Source organism: Suncus etruscus, chromosome 10 (genome assembly GCF_024139225.1).
Source record: "Suncus etruscus isolate mSunEtr1 chromosome 10, mSunEtr1.pri.cur, whole genome shotgun sequence".
Classification (NCBI taxonomy): domain Eukaryota; kingdom Metazoa; phylum Chordata; class Mammalia; order Eulipotyphla; family Soricidae; genus Suncus; species Suncus etruscus.
The window spans coordinates 93,669,993-93,695,167 of NC_064857.1; the positions used below are offsets into that span (position 1 = coordinate 93,669,993).

General features: G+C 42.2%; 1 pseudogene; it reads right to left on the bottom strand.

Annotated features, from left to right (window-relative positions):
- Window positions 1-1,758: 1,758 nt before the first annotated feature.
- Window positions 1,759-24,263, bottom strand: LOC126020259 (40S ribosomal protein S7-like; annotated as a pseudogene).
- Between the last annotated feature and the right edge of the window lie 912 nt (window positions 24,264-25,175).

The window sequence follows — 25,175 nt, forward strand, 5'->3', positions numbered from 1 at the left end:
GGGATTCTTTTACCAGAATTTCTTATTGAACAGCTCACAAAGAGAAGAACAGTTGGGGCCAGTGAGGTGGCGCTAGAGGTAAGGTGCCTGCCTTGCAAGCACTATGTCCCATATGATCCCCCAAGCCAGGGGCGATTTCTGAGCGCTTAGCCAGGAATAACCCCTGAGCATCAAACGGGCATGACCCCCCCAAAAAAAAAGAGAAGAACAGATAAAAAGTGGGGGAAATCATCACTGTATAAGAGAATATTTAGTGAGAGTTATAGCTGTCAAGTAAATACACATAAAATATTCAAAAGACATACATGTCCATTTTATGTCTTTTGAAATAGTTGGGGGGGGATGTGTTAAATCCAGTGCACCACTTTGGTCTGTGATTTGGACTGTGTAGTACCGAAGTTAAAAAAGGGTAGATGTGAGGTAATGATGTTTGGGGGTGAGAAAGTTAAGGAGTAAAAATGAGATTTTTAGGGGTGTGCAAAAGGGCAGAATACAAAATGGACATTCTGCATATACAAAACATACCTGAAGGATAGGGAATACTATTAATATATACTGTGGGGGGGGCACTAGCCCCCGCACGGTTTTGAACATGGAGACTGGTAAAAAGTTGCCAGTGACTGCCTTAGTGCAACTGAGCAACTCTCAGCAAGTTAGGACCCACCATTTTTTGGCCGCCTGGGCTGGCACCCAGGGAAGGCCTGGAGGCCAGAGGAAGAAGAGGGGATGGCTGAGGGCCTGCCAAGGCTCCCGACACCCCCAAGCTAGGGAGAAGGCCTTCGACCTGGGGTCTCCCAAACCCCATGCCGGCTAGAGCAAGCCTCCAGATCAAGAAAAGATTCAGTAGAGGCTTACCCATTCATTGTTCACAGTTGGTCTAGTTCAGATCCTAGCCAATCCTGTGGGATCCCCAGCCTCCAGCAAAGCCTGGTGAGCCTTGCCAGAAGAGAACCACTGAATGTGGCTTCCAAACAGGATGAAAAACTTGTCTTCTGCCCTCGCTACCCATCACCTCACTTAGTAGTAGTGTCCAGGCATGAACCATGAGATCCAACCTGGGCACCCCACATAGAGCCTAATCTAGTTGCTATTTGGAAAACCCACATCAAGTCTGTGTATCCTCAGCCAGCACAACAGCACACAATAAAGGGAAGTGGTGGCTTTTATTTTAATTTTGGGGAGGAATTATTTTGTTTGGTGAAATGTGCTAGGAATCAAAGCCACTTCATATGCTCCTAGACTTTTTGGAGTCCCCAGCCCTCCTGGGGAGGAATTTGTAAAAGATATTATCTTCTTGTAATCAGAGAATATAGGTCAAAGCATTTGCCTTACATTTAGCCAACAGGTTTTATCTCCAGCCCCTCTCAGTCCCCTGAGCCCCACCAGGAGTCCCACAGAGCCAGAAGTGGGACTGACAACTACGACATATGAACCAAGCCCCACTCTCAATTTTTTTTTTTGGTTTTTGGGTCTCATCAGGGGTCACACACGGGGGTTCCTCCTGGCTCTATGCTCAGAAATCGCTCCTGGCAGGCTCAAGGGGACCCCTATGAAATGCTGGGATTTAAACCACAGTCTTTCTGCATGCAAGGCAAATGTCCTACCTCCATGCTATCTCTCTGGCCCCTCAATTATTTTTAGTAATTCTTAGCAGATCCCTCATCTAAATATCCACATTTATTATTCTTAATATTAATTAATAAAATAATATTTAAAATATATTTAGTCTATTTTGCTTACAACTTAAACTATGGCAATTCAAAAGTCTTTGACCCTGAACTTCTTATAGTCAAGAGAAAAGATTTCAATCTTAGTTTTCCACATTGTTTGGCTGTGCTTTGTTCAAATAAGCCTTTATTTATCTGGGGGGATGGTCAGAGCAGGGCTTCAACCCAGCTGTGCTCAGGCTCTACTCCTGGCTCTGTGCTGAGGAATAATTCTTGGCAAGTCTTGGGGGACCATAAGTGGTGTCCTAGCCATTGTACTATCTTTCCATTCCCCCAAATGAACCTTTACAGATTGGCTGTCACCTAATTTCACATGACTTGTCCTGCCAGTGACTTCACTGGGAAAACCTAATCCTTCATAAAAATGTCGTGCAGAGCTGACAAAATGAAGTGTCTAGGAGGTTTTTGCTTCACTTTTTTGGTATGGCTTTTTAGAGTTGGCTTCAGCAAAATTCTCCTCTGAGCAATAAAGACAGCATTCTTCTCACTGAATTTTTTTCTCCAATTTATGGGCTAGTTAGACTTGGATTTCCTGGAAAGATTTTAGCTGAGGAACAGAAATAAAGATGAGAATAGCTTTTGGACCACCACCAACTTCAGTTTCCTTGTCTGTGGTGGCATTCAACCCTATCAGCTGGGCCTTAAGATCTGAGTTTCCGTCTCTCAAGAAGTCTAGGAAATGCCGAACTTGAATTTATCTGGCCTCTCTTCCTTGGGCTTCATGACCTTTGCACTCAAACTGAGTATGGATTTCTCCTGAATGAGCACTGTACCAGGAATTTTCCAGTTGGCCAAGAGAGAGAATAAATAAATTTCTCTTGTGTCTGCTAGGATGGGCCTTGATTGAGGTCCACTCAAAATAATTCACACCAAAATGGTTCATTTTGGGTTGCTCTGTTCAGAAACCCTTTATAAACAACAAAATGCACGGTAAAGGCTCTGTTTATATTTATTTGTTGTTGTTTTGTTTTGGTTCTGGTTTTGGGGTTACACCCAGCAGCGTTCAGGGGTTACTCCTGGCAAGCTCAGAGGACTATATGGGATGCCGGGATTTGAACCACTGTCCTTCTGGATGCGAGGCAAGCACCCTACCTCCATGCTATATCTCTGGCCCCTCTGTTTATCTTTAATGTGCTAATAAAACCCACCCTTTTAACCAGGCCTTGCAGAATCTGAGCTGGTAGAACTCTGAAGTGTCGCCATCCCAGGCTTTTTACTTGCTGACTGACCTGTTTTGTTTCTCCCAAAAGCAGCCATTCATTCACCTTTTAGAGGACTGTGGAATCTGTGGATTCAGTTGTGCTGAAGCTGTCCATGATACACTTAACAGGCTTTGAAATGATCAAGACCACTGAAAGACAAATATTAGAAACTGCAGCCCTTGACATCAAGAGTTAATAATCAGGGGACTGTAGAGATAATTGAATGGGCCGAGTACATGCTTTGCACGCTGAAGGCCTGAGTTAGAGCAATCTAAACCAAAATCACAGAAAAAGGAATAATTATAAGCTGGAGAGATAGTTACAATGGGCAGAGCACTTGCCTTGTACACAGTCAACCTGGGTTCAATTGCTGGCATCCCACACAGTCCCCTGCGTTGCTAAGAATTTCCTGAGTGCAAGAGCAACCTCTGAGAATTGCAGAGGAAGAAGTAGGAGGAGGAGGAGGAAGAGAAGAGAAGAGAATGTGAGCCCTGAATGCAAAGGAGTATGGACATAAATAAGGAAAAACAGTCTTTCCTCAGAATGCAGGAGACATCACTTTGCTGAGGTCTTGGACTCATTAATTCCTGAACTTAGAAAAGTGAAAGGCTGCCTCTCCTCACCTGGACCCGTAAGCCCTGGTCAAGTTTCTCTGCTCTTTGGTTTTGGTTTTGGATTTTAACAAATTTTATTATATTTATTTATTAATAATATTGTTTGCTCTTTGTTCCCTGGAGCAGTGCCCTGGTGTATATGCTGCTGGTGAATGTTCGCAGTGGGAGAAAATGTGGAAGAGAAGAACTTAAGAACATAGGCACCTGGGGAAAGGTCCTGGAAACAAGTTCACACAGTACAGGAAAGTAGTTCTGAATGTCCTGATCACCCTGGAAAAAAAAATAAGAGTGGGAAGGGCCTGGGGCTACCTTGAGGGTGCAGACCTGTCCCTGACTCAAGGGACTGGAGGAAGATCTGCTCGTTCTGCCACCAGTCACGTGACCAGTGTCATTGGCTGCAACCAGGTGTGCCAACCTGATCATTGCAATAGCAACACAAAGGGAAGAGGGAAGGACAGAGCAGCAGATGTGGCAGCAAGGCTATTCAGAGTCAGATGTCAGTAAGTCTGTGAAAACATTTTCCTGGAGAAAGGAACTAAGTCATTCCTTTGGCAGGCAATAAATTGCATTGGCAAAGAAGACATGAGGGTAAACTAGGAATCTACAATGAAAGAATGAGGAGAGGAGAGGAGAGGAGAGAAGAGGAGAGGAGAGGAGAGGAGAGGAGAGGAGAGGAGAGGAGAGGAGAGGAGAGGAGGAGAGGAGAGGAGAGGAGAGGAGAGGAGAGGAGAGGAGAGGAGAGGAGAGGAGAGGAGAGGAGGGGAGAATAGAGGAGAGGAGAGGAGAGGAGGGGAGAGGAGAGGAGGGGAGGGGAGGGGAGGGGAGGAATAATAAGGGCAACCTCAAAACAGAGACAAGCAAGCCTTGGCGTTTCTCAACAGGCCCCTTTCTGAAGCTCCTCTTAGAGTCAGCCCCCTGGCAGAGGTAGGAAGGATTTCAGAAAAAGTCTGCACAAACCTCCCCTCTCCAGCCTTTCTGGCCATACCAAGTTCCTTCTTCTATTTGGGGTGTGGTGACAGAAGGGTGGGCCACACCCAATAGTGTTCAGGGGCTACTTTGGACTCTGCTTAGAGGTTTTTCCCTGTAGTACTGGGGACATGCTAGGGACCAAGCAAGGGTCAGCCACAGGATAGATAATTGCCTTCATCCCTGTCCTGTCCTTCTGGCCTAACTCCTCTTTTATTTAGTTTTTGCTCTTCCTACACTGATTTCTCACCCCCTTTTCATTTGCATCTTTATTTTATAATATCTCTCCACTTAACATTTTACCCTGGAATTTTTTTGCTTTTTGCTGGGAAGCATGCCACTCCTTACAGCGTTGTTACACTGGAAAATAAATGGAGGCCACTTTTGAGACCAATGCATTGAACAGTTTCTTCCTAAAGTTTTGTGTTTTCCACCCAGTTCCATGCAGCTGACTTTGAGCTGTCTCCTGGAACATTCTTCAATTTTACTGTTGGCAGGATGAGATGTTTTTGTACTATAGGAATTTGTGGCTGAGTCCTATTACTTGAATTCCTTGAGATCTAACTTGGTGGAATTTGGATTTTCTTCCCCTGTGTTCTTGAAATTGTTAGTATGATTAATTTGAACTCAATTAATTCCAAAACATGAAGTTATTCTGTTCACTGCCAGAAGAATGCATGTTCTGCAAAAAATGAGAGTGTATTTAAAGGAACATGATGTAATACTATAGTAGAGAAATTTGAACAATAAAAGTTGACAAAATTTATTCATGCTGCTAGGAAGAACGAAGGCCATTCGCTCATTCAATGCATATTTAAATATGCCAGAAAGAACACATAATAGAAATTAAAGTGTGGAAAAGGGAAAAGAAATATAGGAAGCAGGGGCTGGCGAGGTGGCACTAGAGGTAAGGTGTCTGCCTTGCAAGCGCTAGCCAAGGAAGGACCGCAGTTCGATCCCCAGCGTCCCCCCAAGCCAGGGGCGATTTCTGAGTGCTTAGCCAAAAGTAACCTCTGAGCATCAAACAGATGTGGTCCGAAAAACCAAAAAAAAAAAAAAAAAAGAAAGAAAGAAAAGAAAAGAAATTAGGAAGGGGCCAGAGAGAGAGAGAGAGAGAGAGAGAGAGAGAGAGAGAGAGAGAGAACATCAAATAACATGCTGGCCTTAAATGCAGTGAACCCAAGTTAAATTTCAAGCACCCTCACATAATTCCCCAAGCCCTCTAGGAAAAAATCCCTGAGTACAAAACCAGGACTAAGCCCTGAGGACCACCTTATGTGACTCCAGCTGTAAAACAACAACATTTTTTTTTTGGTTTTTGAGTTACACCTGGCAGTGCTCAGGGATTACTCCTCGCTCTATGCTCAGAAATATCCCCTGGCAAGGCACAGGGGACCATATGGGATGCTGGGATTTGAACCACCGTCCTTCTGCATGAAAGGCAAACGCCTTACCTCCAAGCTATCTCTCCAGCCCCACCATTTTTAAATAAAGATAAGTAAGAAGGTGGGGCAGGAATGATGGCCAAGCAGTAGGGCGTTTGCGTTGAACGCGCTGACCCAGGACCAGCTGTGGTTTGATCCCCCAGTATCCCATATGGTTTCCCAAACCAGGAGCAAATTCTAAGTGCAGAGGCAGTGGTAAGCCCTGAGTGTGGCCCAAAATCAAAAAAAAGATAGAAAAAGGGGATTAGGGGTATGTCTGAAAAGATCACATATCTTGCATATGAGGCCTTGAATTTAGTCTCTGGTGTCTCATTTTCCTCAAGAGAGACAACAAGTATAGCCCCAGTGTGAAGTGGCCTCTATTAGAAAGATAAAACTAGGAGGCCAGAGCTATAGTATAGTGAGTAGGGAGCTTGCCATGCATGAGGCCGATCTGGGTTCAATGGTTCAATCCCCAACATCCCATATGATCTCCTGAGCTTAGCAGAAGTGATCGCTGTCTATAGAGCCAGGAGCAAGTCCTGAGCACCGCCAGGTATGGCCTCCAAACAAACACATATAAAAAACAAAACTAGTAAAAGGGTAAGATGACTGTTTCAAATAAGCTTGTCAGGAAAGACTTAATTAATAATTAATAATAATAATAATAATAAAGTGGCATTTAACCAGACTCTGAGAAAGACATGCAAATATCTGGAGAAGGAAAATTCAGTCAGAAAGGACCACTGGTACAGTGACCTGAGATAGAAAGGAGTTGGTGCGTTTCAAGAGGAGAGAGCTTGCCATGACAGAACAGAGATGGCAGAAAGGCAGCCATTAAGGTAAACAGAATCTAGGGTCAGAGTGAATGGTTTCAATCACAATCGTAGTTGTAATTAAAAATCCTTAAAATAAGAGCAGGAGGGATTTAAAAAAAAAGCCGGAGCGATAGCACAGTGTAGGGCATTTGCCTTGCATGCTCCCAATCCAGGACGGACCTATGTTTGATTCCTGGCATACTATATGGTCCCCCAACCCTGCCAGGATCTATTTCTGAGCACAGAGCCAGGAGTAACCCTGGGCATGGTTGGGTGTGGCCCAACAAACAAAAAATCTTTAGAATGATTTGAGCAGGAGAGTGACCAATCAGGTTATTTTTGAAAGATCACTGACTTCTGATTAATATGACATAATGACACAGGCATATGCTTATAGAGGTGGAAACAGGGAAGAAACAAGAGAAGATAACACTGGGCTGAAGACAGACAGACAGACAGACAGGCAGGCAGGCAGGCAGGCAGTGTATACTGGGTTAAAGTACCTGATTTACCCTGCCTGGCCTGGAGCAACTTCTGACTTCAGAGCCAGAAGTAGCTCCAAAGTACTGAGTGCCTCTGGGTGTGACCCAAACTTTCCTCCACTTCCAAAACTTGAGAAGTCAAGGTTTAAAAGGATAAGGGTACTCAGGGCTCACTCCTGTCAGTGCTCCAAGGACCATATGTGATGCCAGGCATCCAACTGTGTGGACCTTAACCTGTGCATTATCATTCTACCCCTGAGACTAGAAACATTTGGGAAGAAGGCAGTAGCAAACCCAAGATTCAGTGTTGCCACATTTTAAGCTTAAGATTGCCTTCAGGGCACCCAAGGGCAGGTGCAGTAGACTTTTGTAAGGCAAGTATGCAACTCATTGAGTGGCAAAGTTTACTAAGTCAACAGTAAAGCCAAGTACATTTCTAAAAAGGAAGTGACCTCTTGCCAAGGCCACTACAGATCCCTCTTTGAATGTGACAGAGGGGAGTCTTAGATGAGACATTCAGGTATCACCAAGCTTAGGGAACTCACAACCACATTTTCCTGGCGATACTTGAGGAACTGTCATATGTGCCATATGTGGTGCTGGAGACTGAACTTGGGTCAGTTGTGTGCAAAGCAAACACTCTACCCTGTGTAATTCCCTCAAGTCCCTCAATAGTGCCTATTGAGTAATAAATTATTAATGCCTAATAGAAGATTAAACATTTACAAAAAGGCCCAACATGTGATGTGGTGACATACATTTACAGAGATGTGAACTATATATATAAAGCATATATGTTGTTTATATATGGATGTATACATATATATGTATTCATATATATGTAAACTATACCTATAAAACATATAGAGTGTTGTAAACCGGTGTCATCCCATTAAAATAAACAGGTTTCCCAAATTATTGCTATTTTATTATTTTAGTTCTGGGCCACACCTGATGATGCTTAAAGATTACTCCTGGCAGTGCTCAGGGTACCAGATAGGATGTGGGGGACTGAACCAGATCTGTTATATGCCAGGCAAATGCCCTAGTTTCTGTACTATGTCTCTGTCCCCTGTTGCTGTTTTTAAGAAGCTTCAGTAACAGGAAATCCAAGAAGAGGAATAAACAAATGAATAGGCTGAAATACAAAGAAGAAAGATAAGGCAGAGATCTGAGGAAACCAAAAGGTCACACATCTTTGGAAACCATAGAAGCAAAACCAAAGGCTGGTAGAGGCCAGGGATGCAGGTCCAAATTTGTGGATTTCTTTCTGTTGACTATTGGTGGTCAATGGATCTAGCACATCTATCATCTTCTGATAACTTCCACCATCTTTGGGTGTCCATCTTGCTCCTATCAAACACACCCTTTGGGGTCCCTAATATTCTGCATTAAGTTTTATTCTCAATTGTAGTAGAATATAACACGTGTATATCCCATGTAATCATCACTTCTGCTGACTTAGTTGAAGAAAAATAAAAGGAATCTAACTAAGGAGAGCTTTTTTTTTTGAATGTTGACCTAGCATATGTTTATCTAGGCATAAACATTACCCATTGAATCAAGAAATGCATGTGCCTTGATATCTCCTTTAATCTCTTCAAGCCTGCTCAACCATTTGTGAAGATACGGTGAATCAGCTTTAAAGATGGTGAGGATCCTGCATGAGGAAAGACCACCTTGAATAAACATACTATATAAACTGTTGGACAGAAGCCCAGCACGTATGCCATTTAGCCACATCACCTGACATCAGCTGACCTGGATTATTCACAGAACACTGAGGTCCAAGGAATGCATCATGTTCAGAAGCTGAGGATCTGTGCCTCAGGATACTTCAGTATTTAACAAAGTTAATAAACAGCCATGCAAACGGAGATGAAAGGTTTTTCTCAGTTATGGCATTTCAATAATCAATCAAAGTTTTTGCTTCCAATGTTTTCTCAAGAGATATTTTGCTAGAATTACTGACTAAGCCAGGATGTCTTCAACGTTTTCATGTTCACACAGCTGAGCTTCCCAAGGATTCCTTTGCACAGACAATAATTTGTCTTTTCTTGAAATCTTCTGGGAAACAGCATGTACTTAATAAAGGACATCCAAGGCACGAAGGAAAAGGTGTCAACGAACTTCTCAAAGAATTTCCCTAGACCCTGCAAGCAATAATAAGGCTCATTCGGCTTTGTCCTTTGAGTTGGGTCAAGTCTATCTAGCACTTCCTCTGTCAAGTGAGTTGCACAAAAACCAGACTCCAAGGTTGCACTCATTCACCTGGAGATGCAAAAGATAACCTTTTTTTGCTTTTAGAAAAACATTTAAAGCAAGGAGTGAGTGACAGTACAGCGGGAAGGGTGTTTGCCTTGCACATAGATGATACAGGTTCCATCCTCAGCACCCCTTATGGTCATCAGAGCACCACTGGGAGTGATCCCTGAGTGCAGATCCAGGACTAAGCCCTGGGCACCATCAGGTGTGACCCCAAAACAAAACAAATAAAAAAGAAAAGAAAATCATAAAAAGAAGGACCAAATAGATAGTACAGGAGGTAAGGCATTTGCCCTAACACCACATGGTACCTAAGCCCCACCAGCAATGACTCCCTAGCACAGATCCAGGAGAGTCCCCAGAATACCACTGCTTGTGGCCTAAATAACCCTCCCTTCCCAATAAAATGGGGGAAAATATAGAAACTTTTGCTAAAAGTTTATCAAATAAGATCTTGTCTAGTCAACTGGATATAACATCATGAATTCTTAAACTATTTATTCTTGCAATTTCTTTTCACCTGAGAATTGTTTATGTGTACCAGGTATATCAAATATACATACTAATCAAACATTTATATAACTGTACATTTATATAATAAATAACAAATTTATTTTCAAACACATGTTGGTGACCACCCTCCACATTATGTAAAGTGACTCTATGTGGGGACACAATCCATAGTTTAAGAGTCTTTTCTTGCTGGATTCATGAATGCCCAGAATCATTACCAAAGGGTATAGACTTTGAATAAGCCTAGTCAGAGTTTTATGGGATATTTTTGTTTTATTTTGGGCAAAGTGACAAAGGGATAGCAAGGGTTCAAACACAGCCCTGAGCTTCATATATGGACTCAATCACTGTTATAGCCCTGGCCTCCTAAGTCAGAGCTTTGAGTTCATTGGTATTGTTTATTACTTGGGTGTGCAAATTAGGCAAGGGTAGTAGAATGCATAGAATGGGTTGGGGATGGGACTAGGTGGTGAAGCATATGCCTATGTGTAAGACTTTCCAGCATTGCCAAGAATACTAAGTAAGGTGGGTATAATGACTCCCTACCTCAAAGAGTTATTAGCAGAATTAAATGAGCCAATACTCCAAAGTAGATTATAAGAATACCAAGAACCTAAGAAGCAGACAAAAACATTTAGTAACATCATGGTGTAATTATCAGCATTTAAAATTTTGGGGGGTACACCTGGTGTACTCAGAGCTTCCTGTTCTTTACCTGGGGATCTTTCCTGGAAGCTCTCCTGGGACCATGCAATGCTGGGGCTCAATTTGGGTTGCCTGTATGCAAAACATGTACTCAGCAGTTGACTATCTCTTGGCCCCTATACCACTTGCTAAAAATTCAGGCCTAAAGTTTGAGTCTTGGAACCAGTAGTAATCCTAATCAGGAGTTTGTGGTTTAGGGACTGAATTCAAGGTCTATCACTCCTACCAAACCCCAGCATCTTTTATGATTTTTTTTGTCAATATCTGAAATTGAACCAGGACCTCACATATGCAAGACAAATATTCTATAGCCAAGGGACTTCCCAGGACCTATTGTCATTTTTAAATCCTTTTGGCAACTTTTTTCACTACATGCAATTCAATGCAAATTATAGTCTTAAATGGATTCTTCAGTAAGTTTTGGTTAACATAATACTATTTTTAATGTCAAAGAAGGAAGTTTGATAATGAATCTGTTTATAAGGTTTTCAGGGCTCATTCATTAAATTAGATGAAAGTTGTTGTCAGTGACCTATCATTTTATTTACTGAATTGAACTTTGCTAAATGTAAAATAAATATTATTTTGAGCCACACGAGGATGTACTCAGGGAATACTGCTGGCAATGCTTGGGGGTATAATGAAAGTGCCTTAATCTTTGTACTATCTCTCCAGCCCCAAATTATTTTGGTTTATTTTGGGGGAGCATACCCAGCAGTGCTTAGGGTTACTCCCTGCCTCTGCACTTAGGAATTACTCCTAGGGATCCTGAGGGGGATCATGTGGTATACCAGGGATTGAACCGAGGTTGGCCTTGTGTAAGATAAGTACCTACTCATTATACTATCTCTTTTCCCCACTCAGAACATTCACAATCATCTTTATCTGATTCAAAACTTTTCAACACCTGCAAAGAAGAGTGATTAAATAATCATTCCCCATTTCCTCCCCTCAGAGCCCCTGGCATCACAAATTTGGTTTCTGATTCTATGATGTTACATATTCTGGGTATTTCATTTTAAGTGAATAACAGAACATATATATATATATATATATATATATATATATATATATATATATGACTTTTGTGTCTAGCTCCTTTCACCTAGAGTGCCTTAAAAAGTAAAAACATTGAAAGTAAAAACATAGAACCTTAAAGAGTCACATCATGTCTGTTCCCCTGCCTTCCTGGATTTCATTTTCATTCCTTAGTTACAGAAATGCTCCCATCAACAGTGGATAAATTTTTAGCTCAACTTCAGGGAATTGTAAATCTGTTCAAGCATATCAAGTGTCTGAGAAAAACGTTGCTTTCAACATCTGGAGACTTTGGCCATGGTGCAATTCACCCTGTCATTTATAAGAGAAAAATTTTTAGAGGCCGGCGAGGTGGCGCTAGAGGTAAGGTGTCTGCCTTGCAAACGCTAGCCAAGGAAGGACCTCGATTTGATCCCCTGGTGTCCCATATGGTCCCCCCCCAAATCAGGGGCAATTTCTAAGTGCTTAGCCAGAAGTAACCCCTGAGCATCAAACGCGTATGGTCCGAGAAACCAAAAAAAAAAAAAAAGAGAGAGAGAAAGACGTTGAAGTATTCTGTTATTAAGGCCACATATGATGAGGCCACATATGATAAGGCCACATTGAGACACATATGATCCTTGAGGCTCTTACTCTTCAATTTATCTTGTGAAAGTGAATGACATGCCAGGCCTTCATGAAAGATACAGTTCCTGACCTCAAGTTGCTCATAGTCCACTAGAGAAAAAAAGACAAATATCTGCATTCAATACAATAGATAAAAAAATTAAACAGAAGAGAGCTCAGGGAACTATGAGAAATAGGTAAGAGCCCCAGATCCCCAGGAGGTGTTGAAGAGAGAATCCTTACTCTTCTTCCTCAGAAGGCTAAGCCATTAGTCTTTCCCTATTTCATGTAGAATAACACATTTCTGGCACTACAAGTGACAAAAAGAAAAGGAAGGAGAATATATTTTAAAAGACAACAAATCTCTCCTGCTTTATTGAGGTAAGCCACACATTTGATTGTCCTGCTTTTCTCTATTACAGATTTAACTTGCACATTTGAAAATTTTATATAAATGAGGGCTGGAGTGATGGCGCAGCAGTAGGACGTTTGCCTTACAAGTGGCTGACCCAGGACAGACCACGGTTAATTCCCTGGCCTCCCATATTGTCCCCCAAGCCAGGAGAGATGTCTGAGCACATAGCCAGGAGTAACCCCTGAGCATCACTGGTGTGGCCCAAAACAAAAAAAAAATTTTTTTTCATGTAAAAGGACTATTGCTGCTATTTTTCCTTTCCAAATTTAATTTGAGAAGGGGGTAGGGGTACCTTCCAAATGATACTCAGGAGGCTCTGGGACTCCAGGCCTTCCCAGGGTTCCAGCCAGGAGGCCAGAAAGGTGGATGCCAGGAGGACTCTAAAGGAGTCCCCAGGTATTTTAAGGGGGAAGGTGGTTTTATTCTTCTAAAAAAAATTATTATTTACACTTCAAAAATTACACTGATTTTTCATGTGGATATTGTTCAGGGATAATGTTTCTTTTCTTTTTCTTTTTTTTTCTTTTTTGGTTTTTGGGTCACACCCGGCAGCGCTCAGGGGTTACTCTTGGCTCTACACTCAGAAATCGCTCCTGGCAGGCTCGGAGGACCACATGGGATGACGGGATTTGAACCATCATCCTTCTGCATGCAAGGCAAATGCTCTACCTCCATGCTATCTCTCCGGCCCCAGGAAGGGAATTTTGTATTGCATTTTTGTGTTCCTACGATATATTCCTAGGAAAATGGCCTATTTCAGGATTGGAGAGAGTACAGCAGAGAGGGCAGCCATCACAGGTTTGATTCCTGGCATCCTTCTTATATGAAAAGAGCAGAAACAACCAATGTTGCCACGAATATAATAAAAAAAATAAGCCTTCTTCATTATTTTTGGGAACAATGTCTGATTCAGACCTTTTGGAAAACATTTTGGAGGTGTCTTTCAAAGTTGGAAACAGTTACCATATTGCAGTTTTACTCCTTAGCATCTATCCCAAGGATGAAAAGGAATATTTCTCCTATTCCAAGAATACAAAATCACCAATTCAAACAGATATTTGCACACCTATGTTCACTGCAGCACCATTTATAATAGCTAAAATCAGGAAACAATCCAAAGTCCCCAGATGAGTGGATAAAAAAAGTTGTAGTAATATACATTATGAATTTAAGATTTCTACCCAGATACAAGAAAAAATAAAGGGGTTAGGAATGTGGTTTCATGGCAAAGTACATGCCTCACATGTGTGAAGCTCTGGATTCTACCCCATATACAGCAAGGCAGAAGGGAAAGAAAAGAAAGGATAATAAAGATAAAAAAAAGGATAGAAAGGAAGAGGCTGGGCCAAAGAGTTCAAAAGACCAGAGCATACGTTTTGCTTTAAGAGAAGGCCCAGATATGATCCCTAAAATCACATATCATCCTCTGAGAACTTCCAGGAGTAACCTCTGAGCATTGAGCTGAAAATAGCCTCTAAACACTGCCTATTGTGGTCCCCATCTCCAAAAAAAAAAAACAAAACGAGAAAAGGAAAGGACAAAATAAAAGATGAATGCTTGCATTTTACTACAGCTTGAATGGAACTGGAGGAGGTCGTGCTAAGCAAAATGAGTCAGAAGGAGAAAGAAAAATACCAGATGATCCCACTCATGTGTGGAGTATAAAGAAACAAAGTGAGGGAACAGACAATGGCCGTGAAAATAAACAGATTTTGCTAACAAAACTGAGTTGCAAGACTCAAGTATGTGAATGTTAGGATCATATGGGGTAAAAGGAGAAAGGCTGAGGGACTGGTGAAATGATAATGGCACTCTGGTGGTTGTTTGGCATACTAACAAGTTTTGCTAAAAAAAAAAAGTTATGAGTACTGTGGCAAATCATTACCTCTCAATTAAAAAAATCAATAGGTTGGATATATAATACAGTGCATAGGGTGTTTGCCTTGCATGTGGCTGGCCTAAGTTCAATCCCTGTCATCTCATATAGTCCCCAAAGCATTCCAAGAGTGATTCCTGAATGAAGAGCCAGGAGTAAGCCCAGAACATCACAGGGTATGTTCCAAAATAAAACAAAACAAGAAACCTATAATAAATGTGTGTTGGTGAAACAGCAACAAGGAGCCTGACATAATTGTGATTCCAACTATACAATTCTGGAAAAGACAAAATTTTGGAGAAAGAAAAATGGTCAATGAGTACTAAGACTTGATGGGGAGATGGGGGTGTCTGGACATAACACAAAGCCCAAGCAGTAAACTCCCATGCCCTGAGTTTTTCTAAAGAACAGTAGTTGCCTGTCATTGTTTATTTGGTGAATCCCATAGACTGTAACCCACCAGGAGTGGCTTTTCTGCAAGCCTGGTCTTGAGTAGGTACATGGTCCTCAGGAGCACCCCAGATCCCATTCAAGTGCAGTCAGAAGCTCTGCAGGGGTAGGGTCAGGATGCAAGGACAATCCTGCCTTGATGCTCCATTTTACTCTGAACCTGAAGCTACTTATAAAAATTATAAGCTGAGCAACTGCTCCTGACATGAGTCATCTTGATTCCCAGGTGAAGAAGATCTTCTTTCCCTCTGTGGAGAAAATCACTGAGCAAATAATTTTGCAATTCTTATTTCTTCAGAGGTTCTTTCCTGAGGAAAATGTATTTCAATGCCAGAAGGAGGAGGAGGAGGAGTTAATCCAATCAAAACACACAACCCAGAAGATGGGTGACACAGTCCATAGAGGATTGGATGCCACCATTAGGGTCATACATTCGCTTCTAAGAAGTGAAAGCTAGCAAAAAAGAATAAAGGGAGGGCACAGGTAGACCAGATTTTTAAAGATGTCCCTTAGGGTTCTTGCTCTCTGTCTCTCATATACACACATACATATGTATGCACCCTTGGTTCTGTTGCTCACATGCAAAAGTTTGACACTTGCCAGAGTTGCAGACCCAGTTGATCTTGGTGCATGTCAGGAGTCCTACTCCTTGTATTGTGGGGCTCAGCTACCTGCACACTTGATCTCAACACTCACTCCTACTTATTTCAACACAGACCAAGATCATGTTGGGCTGTGGTACCTGGATCTCAAATACCAGGGCCCTTGGGGCTGCTCCATGCATGTCTCATCCTTGGGGATCAAACTCTTGGCCTCATTTTTACCAGGCAGATACTTGAAACCATAGAATCATCCCAGACCCCAGATATTATTTTATTTTTTGGTTTAGGGGCCACACTCAGAAGTGCCCTATAGCTATTCCTGGCTCTTTTTCTATAGAAACATATAGACGGTATTCAGAAGTCAATCCTGGTGATACTCAGGGGACCAATATAGTTCTAGGGATGGAAAGGTCACCTTCAAGACAAGTGCCTTAACTCCTGTATACCCATCTCTCTCGCACCCCAGATTAAAAAAACTGTTAAATTTTGTTAAATTAAAAATTGCTGGAGACCCAGGCTCAATCCCCAATAACTCATGGTTCCCCAAAGAAACGCAGGAAATGAATCCTGGTGTGTGACCGAAACCAAAAACAAAGTATCTTTGGCGAAGTAGGGAAGGAAGAAAGGCATGTAGAAAGGCAGGAAATGTAAGTAGGAGCTTTTGTCCTGGAGGACAAAGCTGAATAAAGTGCCAGAGATCATGACGTAGGCCAATTGTCATAGATAATGATATAAAAAAATAATAGCTACATATTATTCAGAGAGTTATGGTTATGTTCTAGGCATCTGTTCTGTGCTCTGTTCAGAGACTAATTCATTTCCTCCTCGCTCTAGCTATCTGTCATTTCACAATAAGCCCCCATGGAACTTGGTGCCATCTGCATTCTGTTTTGCTCCCAATTCTGCAGCATTGACAGGGGTGGAGGTGGAACTCTGCAGTCCACCTGTATGAAGGAGGACAGCTCACCTACCTATATGGACTCAGGTGTACAGCAGTTCCCTAGTGAAGCAGCTACAATGTGCTCAATACTCACTATTACTCTCCATACTTTGAGCATTTTCAAAATATAAAATATATCTTAAAGAACAGAACAATAGCACAGCAAGTAGGGTACTTGCTTGTATGGAGCTGAACCAGGTTCTATCCCCCAAACCCTTTATGGTCCCTGTGCCTCAGAGTACAGGGACAAAACCCCAGCAGTACTCAGGATTTAGCACCCTCCCAAATAAACAAAAAGCCTTAAATGTTGTATCCCATTTGTGAGTACCCCATTATGGATGCTATATAGAAGTTTATTGAATAATGAACACAGTAAGGAATTATGACCCTCACTAAAGTATGTTCCTTTACTAAATTTCTAGGAAATGGTTGACCCTTTCTTTGAACACTTCTAGCATCTGGATTTGGGGGGGGGGTTTGGGGCCACACCCGGCATTGCTCAGGGGTTACTCCTGGCTGTCTGCTCAGAAATAGCTCCTGGCAGGCACGGGGGACCATATGGGACACCGGGATTCGAACCAACCACCTTTGGTCCTGGATCGGCTGCTTGCAAGGCAAACGCCGCTATGCTATCTCTCCGGGCCCAGCATCTGGATATTTTAATTAAAGTTTGCAATTCTGCAAATCTTCCTTCCTTTGTTCGTTTGTTCTTTCACTCCTTCTTTCCTCCCTTTACTTGAGCCATGCCCAGATGTGTTTAGGGGCTACTCTCAGCTTAGGCTCAGGGGTCACTGTCACTCCTGGCTATATGTAGGGGACCCCCTGGTCAAGAACTCTGAACCAGGCAAAGTTATGGTCAGTCTTTTCAACCATACCCCTGACCTTAGCAATATTTTTTAAATCTTAGTCCAAATAATTGTTTTTCTTTTGGTTTTTGGGTTATACCCAGCACATGGTCAGGGGTTACTCCTGGATCTGTGCTCAGAAATTACTCCTTTAAGCTAGGGGAATCATATGTGATGCTAGGTCGGTCACAAGCAAGGCAAACGCCCTACGTATTATGCCATCACTTCAGTTCCTCATAGAAGCTTTTCTGTAACTTTTTTTTTTAACACAATGAAGAAACTTCACAGAATGAGCCCAAGTTGACTTTTGGAAAATAACCATTTTCTCATGAAAACTATCAAATCACATCTACATCTTCTCTAATCTAAATGCCCTAGTCCAGAAATGGTCTTCTTGGATATGGTTTTTATAGCCATCTCGTTCTATGAAAGTCTTAGGGTTCATATAGAAATCCAGAACAAAGATTTATGGTTAATGCCAATGACACAGCAATGACACAGCCAGTAGAGTGTTTGATTTGCATGTGGCCTACCTGAGTTTGATCCCTGACACCCCATATGAATCCCTGAGCCTGCCAGGAGTGATTTCTGAGTATAAAGTCAGAAGTAACCCCTGAGCACCACTGGATGTGGCCTAACCCACCCCCCAAATCTAGGACAAAACACCTTGAGAGACATTGGTGGTGAGCCCGTGGACATGTGTGACTGAAATGGGTGAGATTCTTCTGAGACCATCTTAAGTAAGTGGCTCTATGCAAAAGGACATAAAGGAGGGTGCTAATGGAAGAGAGCATGGACTGAGGGCTGGGAAACTATTGAATTGCAAATGTTACATGAACAGGGAGCTGCTATTGAGAAACAGATGGAAAACAGATGGAAGGTATATAAGCAGGGGCTGATCAGAAACGAAGAAGGAAAAGCAGAACAAGTGGAAAGCTGTGTGGAAACCCAATTGCCCACTCCCTCTTAAAATTGGGTTTCTTAAAGCATAGTTCATTGAGCACCTAAATAGGAATCCCATGGCCTGCTGACTAAAACTTGATCTCTGTGCTCAGCTCCACATTCTCTGAATATACATTTTTCAGAAACCCCAAAGTGGTTCCTTTTTCAATTGGTCACCACACCCAGCTATGCTCTGGCAATTGCTTTTACTAGACTCAGCAGAGCTGGAAGAGAAGCAAAGGTGATTGAACTCAGGACCTCTCACAAACCTCCAATTTAGTTTTGGTAGATTTTTTGACTCATTTTTGAACCACACCTGGTGGTGCTCAGAGATTACTTCTAATTCTAGGTTCAGGAATTCTTCCCAGCTGTGCCCAGGATCAAACCAGGACTTCTGCATGCAAGACACATTCACAAGGCTTTTGAATTATCCCTTTATCCCAGGGGTCTCAAACTAGCGACCCGTGGGCCGTTTGCGGCCCTCCGAACAACATTTTGTGGCCAGCGGCCTGCCTTCAAATATCGCAGTATTCGCCATTATTCGCTTACCAAATAATCACAATAAAAATCGCATTAGTAAGAAAAAAATTGCATTAAACATTCGCATGCCCCAGCAGTTCCATTCGGAGTATGCAAATGTTTAATGCGATTTTTTTTTCTTACTAATGCGATTTTTTATTGTGAATATTTGGTAAGCGAATAATCACAAATACTTTGCGTCTAGCGCAGACATCATTTCCGCTGCTCCTGCCCACTGTCCCTTGCATTATCGGAGGCCTAAGGGAGAGAAGGGAGAGAAGTTTATTACAGAATTAGATTTTGTCATACCTTCATCATGACTTATCAAAGCCTGCAGTGAAGAGAAAGATTGTTGACAAACACAGACAACTTCAGGAAAAGTGGGAGACGCAGTTGAGCACAGGGGCATCCCCACATGTCTTATTTGCTCAGAGAAAGTTGCAATACACAAGGAATACAACTTGAAACGCCATTATTCAACTAAACATGCTGAGGAATGTACAAAATATCAAGGAAATGAGAGAGCCAAGCGGGTTGCCAGTCTTTTTTTTTTTTTTTTTTTTTGGTTTTTGGGCCACACCCTGTGACGCTCAGGGGTTACTCCTGGCTATGCGCTCAGAAGTTGCTCCTGGCTTCTTGGGGGACCATATGGGACGCCGGGGGATCGAACCGCGGTCCGTCCTAGGCTAGCGCAGGCAAGGCAGGCACCTTACCTCCAGCGCCACCGCCCGGCCCAGGGTTGCCAGTCTTAAAGCATGTCTAATGAGGCAACAAGATTTCTTCAAGAAAGCAGCTAAAGAGAATGTTGCATCAGTCGAAGCTAGTTACATGGTTAGTGAAATGATTGCTAAGGCAGGGAAACCATTCACAGAAGGAGAGTTTGTTTAAAAAAATGCATGTTCCAGGCTGCAAGTATTATCTGTCTGGAAAAGAAAGGTCAGTTTAGCAAAATCAGCCTTTCTGCCAACACTGTGGCAGAGTGCATTTCTGACATGTCAAGTGACAGTTATCATCAACTGCGTGAGAAAGCCAAATGTTTTGATGCATACTCAGTTGCTCTTGACGAGGGCACAGATATAACAGACACTGTGCAGCTCACAATTTATGTTCATGGTGTTGATTGAAATTTTGAATTGACAGAGGAGCTGCTCACAATCATTCCAATGCATGACCAGACCACCGCTAATGAGATATTTTGGCATCTGTGTGATGCCATTGAGAATGCAGGTTTGCCATAAAAGAGGTTTGTTGGAATAATAACTGATGGAGCGCCATGGATGTCAGGGAGGAAAAATGGACTGGTGGCATTTGTTCAAAAAAACTTAAAGAGGAGGGTGTAGAGAAGGCCATTACTCTTCACTACATTATTCATCAGCAGGCCCTTTGCATTAAATGCCTGCCGTGTAACAATGTGATGTCTGTTGTTGTGAAATGCATCAACCAAATCAGATCCAGGGGCTTAAAGCACAGGAGGGTCTGTGCTTTTTTAGAGGAAATAGAGTCAGAATATGGAGATGTGCTCTATTTCACCGAGGTACATTGGCTCAGCAGGAGAAATGTCCTGAAAAGATTTTTTGAGTTGAGAGAAGAAGTGAAAGCCTTCATGGAGAAGGATGGGAATGCTGTTTCTGAGTTGAGTGAGCACAAATGGCTCATGAACTTGGCTTCTCTTGTTGACATCATACATAAGCTGAATGTACTACACAAGATGTTACAAGGCCCGGAGCAGCTTATCAGTGCTGCCTATGACAACGTGAGAGTATTCTCCACAAAACTTGTGTTATGGAAATCCCAGCTCTCTCAGACAAACCTTTGCCATTTCCCAGCATGCAAGGAACTTGTGGATGCAGGCATACCATTCAGTGGTGAGAAATATGTTGATGCTATATTTAAGCTAGAGAAGAAATTTGATCACAGATTTGCAGACTTCAAATAGCACAAATTTTTGTGGATCCCTTTTCCTTTGATGTGCAAGATGCCCCTCCTGTGCTTCAAATGGAGCTCATTGACCTGCAATGCAACTCTGATCTCAAAGCCAAGTTCAGGGAGATTAGTGGAAAAGCAGACATGCATGGGCAGTTTTTGAGAGAATTGCCCCCCAGCTTCCCTGAGCTTTCCCAAATGTTCAAGCGCACCATGTGCCTTTTTGGGAGCACATATTTATGTGAAAAGTTATTCTCCATATTGAACTTCAATAAATCAAAGTACAGGTCTAGACTTAATGATGATCATCTTCAAGCCATACTGAGGGTCTCAACTGCTTCCTCTCTAAAGCCAAATATGGTTCAGATTTGTGAGAAGAAGTGCTGTCAAGTCTCTGGCAGAAAGGAATAGGCAAAAGATGCCATGTTCAGAAGAACTGTTCATGATCTCCACTCAATGTTCTATTCATGTTCAGAAGAAATAATTAAAACTGTTAATAATGACGGTTAAGGACTTTTTTTTTGTGAAATCCCTTATGCGGCCCTGCCTCACCCTGACTTTGCCTTCTGCGGCCCCCAGGTAAATTGAGCTTGAGACCCCTGCTTTAGCCCTTACGATGCAATTCTTTTTTTCTTATTAATTGATTGATTGATTGGTTTTTTGGCCACACTCAGTGGTGCTCAGGGGTCACTCCTGGCCCTGCACTCTGAAATCATCCCTGACAGGCTGGGAATCAAACCAGGTTCCTCCCCAGGTTGGCTGCATGCAAGACAAATGCCCTACTGCTGTGCTACCTCTCCAGCCTCCACAATGCAATTTTTTTTTTTTGGTTTTTGGGACACAACCAACAGTGCTCAGGGGCTACTCCTGGCTCTATGCTCAGAAATCGACCCCTGGCAGGCTTGGGGGACCATATGAGATGCTGGGATTCGAACCACTGTCCTTCTGCATGCAAGGCAAATGCCTTACCTCATGCTATATCTCCAGCCCCACACAATGCAATTCTTAACCACGCAGAGGATTTTGATTTAACAACTAAGGACAAAAGAGGCAATGCTCATATTTAGATTTAGAAGTGTATTTTTCCCTCAACTGTTTTGCAGAGCTAAAGAATCTCACATTCTTTAGAAATTTCTTTGAACTAGAAAAAGCCCCAGCTCCAGTGTTTAGTCTGTGTACATTCCATCCCCATAGGTCCTCGACTCAGCCCATAAGGGGTTGAAAACAATTAAAAAAGAACTGCCTTTGTCCCAAGATCCTATCACAATAAGTCTTATAGATAGAAAGGCCTCCCACCCAGGGCTGCTCCCCAAGCCAGGAAAAAAACAAAAAAACAGTCAAAGAATTCAAACCCATTATACATTCTTTCCATTCCCTGTCCCAGGTTTTCTGTTTGTTTCTTTTGTTTAACTAAATATTTAATCCTTTCAACAACTGCAGATTTTAAAAGCATTTTCTAACACATTTTAATTAAGTAATCACACATAAAAAATTAATGTGGTTGTAGGAAAAATATCCATCTTTGTTCGGCTTAGAATAAGAAACTAGAATGAAATTCTGCTCTTTTAGGGACATGTTTTAAGAACAGTTGCTGAGTAGCCTAAGGAAATATGAGTTTCTATTTCTTTCTTCTTTTTTTTTCTTTCCTTTTTTTTTTTTTATTTTGGGCCACACCCTGTGATGCTCAGGGGTTATTCCTGGCTCTGCGCTCAGAAATCGCTCCTGGCTTGGGGGCCCATACGAGATCAAACTTTGGTCTCTCCTGGACCAGCCTCGTCTAAGACAAATGCCTTACCGCTGCACCATCTCTCCAGCCCTGAGTTCCTATTTCTTATGAAATAGTAACTGGTAAGAATTATTCAAACATTTTGAGAGTCAGCTTTTCACATGTCAAGATTCTTGCTTTAAGGGCCCCAGGGGACTGTCTACTGTCTTAGTAACAGAAAATGATTCTCTTACAAGTATGAGGCCTTCAGTTTGATCCCTGGTGCCACCCACATGGGCCAAAAGCAGCTCTTGTAGCTCTGTTCTGTGAAGTTCCTGGCACCACCACAAAGTGTGTGATCTCTGGAATATGGCCCAGAATGTGAAAACATCGCAACTAAAGTGTGTGACCCTCGATGAGTGCTGCAACCAAGTCTCTGCCAAATGTGACCAACGTCTGGCCACTACAACAGCATCAAAGGAAAGAGAAAATTAAATAACTTAGGGGAGGGAGAGATAGTACATGCAGTCTGTGAGGCATTTGCCTTTCATGCAGCCAACCCAGGTTCAGTCCCCTGGACTCCATATTGTTACAATTACTGCCAAGGGTGATCCTTGAGCACAGGTGTGGCCCAAACTTCAAAATGAGAACTCAATCAAATTAGAGAGACAAAAAAGAAATTGTTTTGCTCCCATTTCACCCCACCCTGGAGTTCTAAGGTTCACACATGCAAGGGAAGTGTTCCAAGGCTAAGCCCAATACTTTATTTTATGTATTTATTTGAGTTGTGCCGAGTACCAAGAAAATTCTTATGCTTGCAAAGTATATATGTTGCTGCTGGACCATATCTCCAGACCCAAGAGTGACAATTTTAAAAATTTGTATTTAAAGACTAGAGCACCTGAATTTGATGACCAGCAGCACGTGCTGGGGGGGGGGGTGCAGCCAGAAATAGCACCTGAGCCCTGCTATGTGTGACCCAACCCTCCTCCACAAATAAATAAATGAAAGAAAACCTGTTTTTAATCATCCATTTCGATCTACTTTTCACATTGAGAGTTCTTTAACTGAGTGATTTTTGTTTGTTTGTTGGATTGGTTTGGTTTGATTTGGGCCCGATACTCAGGGGTTACTCCTGGTTCTTTCAGGAATCACTCCTGGCAGTACTGAGAGTGGGGTGTCCATATGAGCTGCTTTGGATTGAATCTGGGTCAGTCACATAAAAGGCAAATGCCTTACCCTCTGTAGTATTGCTGCTTTGGTCCCAACAGAGTAATTTTTTTTTTTTTTTTTTTTTTTTTTGGATTTGGAGCCAGACCCAACAGTGTTTAGGGATTATTCCTGGCTTTGTGCTCAGGAATTACACCTGACAGGGTTGGAGGACCATTTGGGACTCTGGAGATAGAACCCAATCTGCTGTGCACAAGGCAAAAAAGCCTTACTGCTATACTATGGCTCCCGATCCAGCAAAACCATTCTTTATAAAACATGGTTTGTGAGCCAAAACCAGGACAAAGACCCAGAGGTGACTTCTTGCTTGCTAGGGCCTGTCTTTCTATCCTGGTTACCTGCAAGTGCCTTGTTTTAGGGCAAGAAAAAAAAATCATATATTGAGTGCGGCTCTGTGGGAGGACTTACACTTGTTTCGTTCCGTTCTGTAAGCTTACGATGTGTCACCGTGGTCATTATTGCAGAGAAAACAGAGGCTCTGAGAAGAGATCATTTGTTTCAAGTCAGCTTTGGTCCTTGCCAAACTGCAATCAGCTAGAAAGGGGAGGAGGGGAAGAGCAGTGACAGAGAAAGGTCGGATTTCACTGACAATTCGTGTATTGTTAGTGCATCTAATGGTTTGAGCCCCAGTAATTAGAGCCAACAAAATGCTGCCTTTTGATCAAAAGTAAATGCTGGGCCCTAAGATGAAAGGACCACTCGGGGTTTGCCCAGAGAGCCAAAGTTGAGATTCTCTGCAAGAAAGGGTTGCTAATAAAACTAGATTGTACACAAATGAATGAAGGAGAAATTGAGCAGTGTACTTCAAAACCCTTATTAAGTTGTGTGTTCTACCATTAGCAAATATGTAAGATATAAAAGGAAAATTGCAGACTTTATTTTGTGAACTAGAAAAAAATTGTGCAATGTAATTTTACACAACAGAAATATTCTCCTCCACTTTTTCCTCCTTCCTTCCTTCCTTCCTTCCTTCCTTCCTTCCTTCCTTCCTTCCTTCCTTCCTTCCTTCCTTCTTTCCTTCCTTTCTCCCTCCCTCTTTCTTTCCTTTCTCTTTCTTCCTTCTTTCTTTCCTTTCTTCCTCCTTTCTTTCTTTCCTTCTTTCTTTCTTCTCTCCTTCCTTTCTTCTTTCTTCCTTCCTTATTCCCTCCCTTCCTTCCTACGTTCCTTCCTTCCTCCCTCCCTTCCTGCCTTTCTTCTCTTTCTTTTTCTTTCTTTCTTTCTTTCTTTCTTTTTCTTCTCTTTTTCTTTCTTTCTTTCTTTCTCTTTCTTCTTTCTTTTTTCTTTCTTTCTCTTCTTTCTTCTCTTTCTTTCTTTCTTTCTTCTCTTTCTTTCTTTGTTCCTTCCTTCCTGTTTGCCTTTCCTTCTTTC